We start from the raw sequence: 5,876 nt of genomic DNA on the forward strand, positions 1-5,876 counted from the left end.
GTCTGAATGCTCTTGTATGCTATGCTGTAATATGCAAAATTTAACAAATGCTCGTCAAAATGAATAACATTTTACTCCTTAGGTGTCTGGCAGAGAGGGTGCCCACATGCAGCGGCTGTGGGTTAAACTCCAACCTGTGACCTTTGCGACATGTTACTCCCCCTTATTTACCCTTATAGTGTTGTAGTGTGACAACTCCCTTGCTTTTGAACAGCTTGGAAAAACATAACAGCCACATTATCTCCTCTTTATTTGCCAGGCGGCCTGTCAACAACTGACTTTTACCTACTGAAGCAGCCACCTGGACAGGCCCCTCAAGCTAACAGATATGTCAGCTTTCCCCTTGGCTGCAGTTGACTTCCTCTCACCTGGCTTGTGATTGTTGAAAGTTGATCTTTGGTTTGAAGTAAGCAAAAGGAAAAACAGGAATTAAAAGGAAGGAAGTGAACCCAAAATGAGGGAGGACGGAAAAGAGAAAGAGGTGAAAGTGGGAGAGAACTGGAGCGAGAGAGACTTAGGAGCAAGTAGGAGGTGTGTGTGTGTGTGTGTGTGTGTGTGTGTGTATATGTGTATGTGTATGTGTGTTGACACCTGGGACTGGGCCTTAATCCAACTTAGACATCTTGTCACACCTGTAGCATCGTCTGTCTGGCAAGCCCAGGTAAAAAGAGTAAAGGGGTAGCCATCTGCTCCATCATGCCCTTCTCCAGTGCGCTGCCATGGGGATTTACTTGTCCAGCCAAATGTACAGTAAAGGCCTCGCCGATAGACAACAGCTCCCACGCACCACCCGCGCATCCCTCTTGAGCTGATTCATTTGTTGATTTTTCAAATGACCACCGTCTGGCTATTGCTTGGTGATTAAGAAAGGTTTAAGGACAGAATATTAATGATAAAACCTCACCAACGAGTAATTCTGAAAGTGATTGATGGTTTCCCTTCTCAGTTACAAAAATGTGTGATACAAGAAAGTGTCTAATTAACGTAAAACCATAAAACACAAAAATGCTTTTTTATGTTAACGAACATGAGGATTAGCGCTCACCACCCACTGCAAACTTTAAAGGCACTCATGTATTACTGAAATATTTTTAAAATGTTTCTGTGGAGAAGAAAGTGACCATGTCTACTGCAACATATCTGTCTGGTTTTACACTATTTGAGGATAGAAAGTCATTCTGATCAAAGCGTCTGTGTCTGAGGTATTAGTAGCACTTCACTGGTTGAAGAATCTATGCAGTAATCATTGTGAATATTAATGATAACCGCATGTACTGTCTAGTACGTGTCCACCACGTTTGCTACACCTATCAGGCACACAAGAACATTAGTAATGATCACTATTTCATCCTACATCATCCCACAGACAATGTTACGTGTGTGTTTTTGTGTGTGTTATGTGTTGCCTGATGTCGTAGTATAGTGTTATCCTTCTCTTGATTTCAAAGGGCATCGAAAATACCAGAGCTTTTACAAGTGATCTGGTGGCATTTCATGTAGTTATTAGAAACATTATTCATACACCAATGTGCACTACTATGGTAATTTGTGTTCTTGTGGTTTCCAGGACTGTTACTTAATTGTTCCGTGGTCTTATTCAGGTTCTTGTAAATCAACTAAATATAGTGAAAATCCAATTTTTCTTTTTCTCTGATCAGCTTTGTAATACTGTTGCAACCATTCAACAAAAACAAGAAATAAACGCATCTTTAGTCTATCCATTTGTAAATTTAATTTTGTAACTTGTGGACCGTGGTCTCAGCCAACCAGATTGGCAACACGAGAGGACCGTCCAGTGCAAGATGAAAGCCATTTTTTGCTGTACCATATAGAGGCATGTTTTTTGTAATTAAGTACAGACTTATTCACAGTACTTCATCAATTGGAAGATAAGATTTTGTTTGTTTGTCCCATGTCAGACATTTCTTAATTTATACACATACTGTATATGATAAAATGTTTAATGGATACATTTTTGAAATGTGAGTGGCTAAATGTGGTTTAAAAAATCTATCTTTTTTAACAGACAAATTTTAGAACAATGCCTTACAATAAACTTGGCTGTGATATAGTAGACTCCACTAAATAAAAGAAAGAAGTTAGCAACAGAACTGGCACACCACTAAGTTTACGTTCTATTTCGTATAGGCTTCGCCCTCTAAGGGCTACGCTATTGGGTTTATCCCTTCGCGCATGCGCAGTCGTGAAGATTTTCTTTCCCGCCCTAGCGTCCAGCTCGGGCCTCAACTATGTCCGCATTTAGTGCATAAATACAGAGTGGACCAGTTGTTCGACTCCCACTTTTTCTTCAACTTCGCAGTATAAAGTCAAGCTCAAGACCTTCCTCCGGTGCCCGCGTCTGCCCCTCCTGCCGGACCGGCTACATCCTTCCGCCGGACCTCCATCCCCGTTGCGAGGCCTGCCTGGGTGCCGTTCACGCCGGCCAGGCTCTTACCCGCCATGCCTCCTACCAGTTCTGCGCCCGCCTGTCATCTAAAGAGCTAACTCGACGGGCGGAAGCTTTTCTGGTTTGCCAGGCTAGCGGGGACGGAGACAGCAGCTGGGCAGACAGACAGGAATCCGGCGGCGCCTTGGAACCGCTGGCGGACGGCGTTTTCGACGAGCATGAGTCCGCTGACTCCGCTCTCTCCGACAGCGCCTCAATCACCGGTTTTCCCTCCTCCCCTCTGGGAGGATCCCCCTCCTCCCCCTTGGGAGGACTGGGCCTTGAGACGGCAATTGACGCTTTCCCGCTGGAGCTGTCTCCGTCTCCCGAACGGCCTGGGGCACCGCCCGAGCGGCCTTCCCCTTTGCCCCACCCGGCTCCGGCCTCCACCGCTAAGGCTCTCTTCGCCGACCTGCCAGAGATCATCAGGAAGGCGGCGGAGCTGAGAGGCATAGCGCTCCCGGCGGAGCTGCCAGCCCCCACTCGCGGCCTTTTGAGCGGTGATGTTCACGCCCAGGAGCCGCCATCTTCACAGGCCCCACTCTGGCCGCGCTTCGCGGAGCTTCGGCCTTTTGTGGAGGAGGCTTTCTCCCAGCCGGGGAAACTGAAGGCTCCCATCTCTCGCTATGCACCGTTTACTCGGGTTCAGTGCGATACGGACGCAGGTTTTCCTTCAGTCCCTCCCCTGGAGGGGAGCCTGGCGTCCATTTTGCTTCCGAAAGCTACTTTCTTCGGCCACCGGAAGCCCACGCCTCCCTCTCCCCAGGATCAAGTGTACGCCCAAATGTCACTGACCGGGCCCACCAATGTGCCGCCCAGGGGCTGGCGGCACAAAACAACATCGCCTTACTGGCCTCCGCCGTCTCCGCGATGGCCACTACTCCCGGCGCCCTCCCCTCGGAGCTTGCCACGGAGATTGGTAAATCTATGACCGCCATCCTTACCCTGACCACAGCGTCAGCGGTGGCACTGTCCAGGGTAATGGCTTGGCAGACTGTGCCCAGCGAAACATCTGGCTCTACATGTCTCAGCTGCCAGCGGACATTAGACGCAAGCTTCTGTACGGCCCCATAGCCCCCGATGGACTATTTGGGCCGCGCCTGCAGACTGCCACGTCTCATCTCCACCAAGCGGCGGAAGACGGCGAGCGGCTTCGGAGGCTCGGCTCGTGGAAGGCTCCTCCTCCACAGCACCACCGTCGCCATGACAGCCGCCACAAGCGGAAGCACCCCGCAGCATTGGCTACAGCTGCGTCCTCCCAAGCTTCCGCGTCGGGGCCCCCACCCGGTCCGCAGCGACAGACGACGCCACACGGCCGTCAACCTGCACGAGGCCGGAGAACCATGAGAGCGGCCCCCACCTGGTCCAACCCACCTCCCGAGCCACCCAGCAAGCAGCAGCGGCGGTGGCAATGACGGGACGCGGGGATCGACTGTCCCTCTTCAGCCGAGAGTCGGAAACACAACGGCCCTTTTAAGGGCCACTCCCTCCCATCTAAAGAGCTGTTCACGAGCGCGTCCTGGTTCCCAACCCTCGTTCAGCTGCTGGCGGCCCCCCCCTGGCAGATTCCGTGACGGGGAGACGCACTATCGCAGCTGAACGGTGCGATCTGTCATCCCCCAGTAATAAATCAAAGACTGTTGGGCTGGTTGCTGAGCGGGAGCGCTTACAGAGATTAGGCTTGCCCCCCGCCGTGGTGCGCACCATCCAGGGCTCCAGAGCCCCCTCTACCATAGCAGGCTACGCAGGGCGCTGGTCTGCCCTCCAGCGCTGGTGCACAGAGAGGGACACAGACCCCACATCGTGTCCCCTACCTCTCGTGCTGAAGTATCTACAAACTCTGGTGTATAGTGATTTGGCTCCATCTACAGTCAAAGCATATGCAGCAGCCATCTCATTCTGTCACGAAGGTTTCGGTGAGAGGACAGTTTTTGCGCATCCCCTGGTGAAGCGTTTCCTGAAGGGGGTTAGGCGTCAAAAACCGTCTGTTCGCCCCTTCGCCCCCCAATGGGACCTAACTCTAGTACTCCGGGCTCTGGGGAAACCCCCCTTTGAGCCTTTGGCACAGGCTTCGCTCAGAATGCTGTCGCTTACGACAGCACTTCTCCTCGCCCTAACCTCGGCCAAAAGAGTGAGTGATTTATGTGCACTGTCAGTTTCTCCGTCCTGCCTCTCCATTAGAGGGGACGGGAGCGCAGCCACCTTACAGCCCAACCCCTCCTTCACACCGAAGACTTTAACTAGTTCTTTTCGGTCGAGGGTGTTTTCCCTCGAGGGTTTTTTTCCCCCACCTCACGCTAACGGAGGTTGTGTCCGGTGCGCGCTCTGTCTCAATACATTTTACGCACGGCAAATATCAGGAAAACTCAGCAGTTGTTTGTGCATTATAGAGAACACTCCCAGGGATCAGCTCTCTCAAAGCAGCGCCTGTCTCGCTGGCTGTGCGAGCCTATTACCCAGGCTTATAGCTCGCAAGGGAAAGAGCCCCCCCAAGACATTGGGGGTCACTCTACGAGGGCTTCGTCAGCGTCTGTGGCCCTATTTAAAGGCATGACAGTAGCCGACATTTGCGCGGCGGCTTCCTGGGCTTCTCCGTGCCCCTTCATCCGCTTTTATATGCGAGATATGTCTGAATCTTCCATATCTCATGCGGTTCTGTCCACAGTCAGTGACGCGTAATGTCAAGCTGAATGTGTTTAAAAAAATAAAAAAATAAAAAGGCGGATGCCTTGTTTATTGTCAACCTCCTTCAACACCTAGTGCCGCAATGACCCTGCTCTACTGTCTCACCTCTCCTGTATCTGGGGAATTTCTTGTGAGACGCGGCTCTTATCTAATACATTGTCATAATCATGTTGCATGCACGGTGGTAATCATGTCTCTCCGTTGCATGCGCGACAGGGTCAATCCCGCTTAACCCCCATTAATCATTGTACTACTGCATCATATAGCGGGCCTCATGAACCTTTTCCGGCCACGTCATTGGCAGGGCAGGGTTTGTCAGAAGAATGACTCTGACTAACACCTGTACATTGTTGCTGGGGCAATCTGGTGTATGTTCGGCTTGTGGACCTTGTGCCGCAGGTGGCATTGACTACATCAGCTTCGCCCTAACCTAATAGCGTAGCCCTTAGAGGGCGAAGCCTATACAAAATAGAACGTTAGTTACTGTGGTAACTCCAGATTCTATTAGTATAGGCGTAGCCCTCTAAGGTCTGGGCCCCCTGCTCCTAGAATATTAGTTGAATAAAAAGCTGATGTTTTTGGGAGTTGAACAACGGGTCCGCTCTGTATTTATGCAGTAAATGCGGACGTAGTTGAGGCCCGAGCTGGACGCTAGGGCGGGAAAGAAAATCTTCACGACTGCGCATGCCCTTAGAGGGCTACGCCTATACTAATAGAATCTGGAGTTACCACAGTAACTAACGTT

Source organism: Etheostoma cragini, chromosome 1 (assembly GCF_013103735.1).
Source record: "Etheostoma cragini isolate CJK2018 chromosome 1, CSU_Ecrag_1.0, whole genome shotgun sequence".
Classification (NCBI taxonomy): Eukaryota; Metazoa; Chordata; class Actinopteri; order Perciformes; family Percidae; genus Etheostoma; species Etheostoma cragini.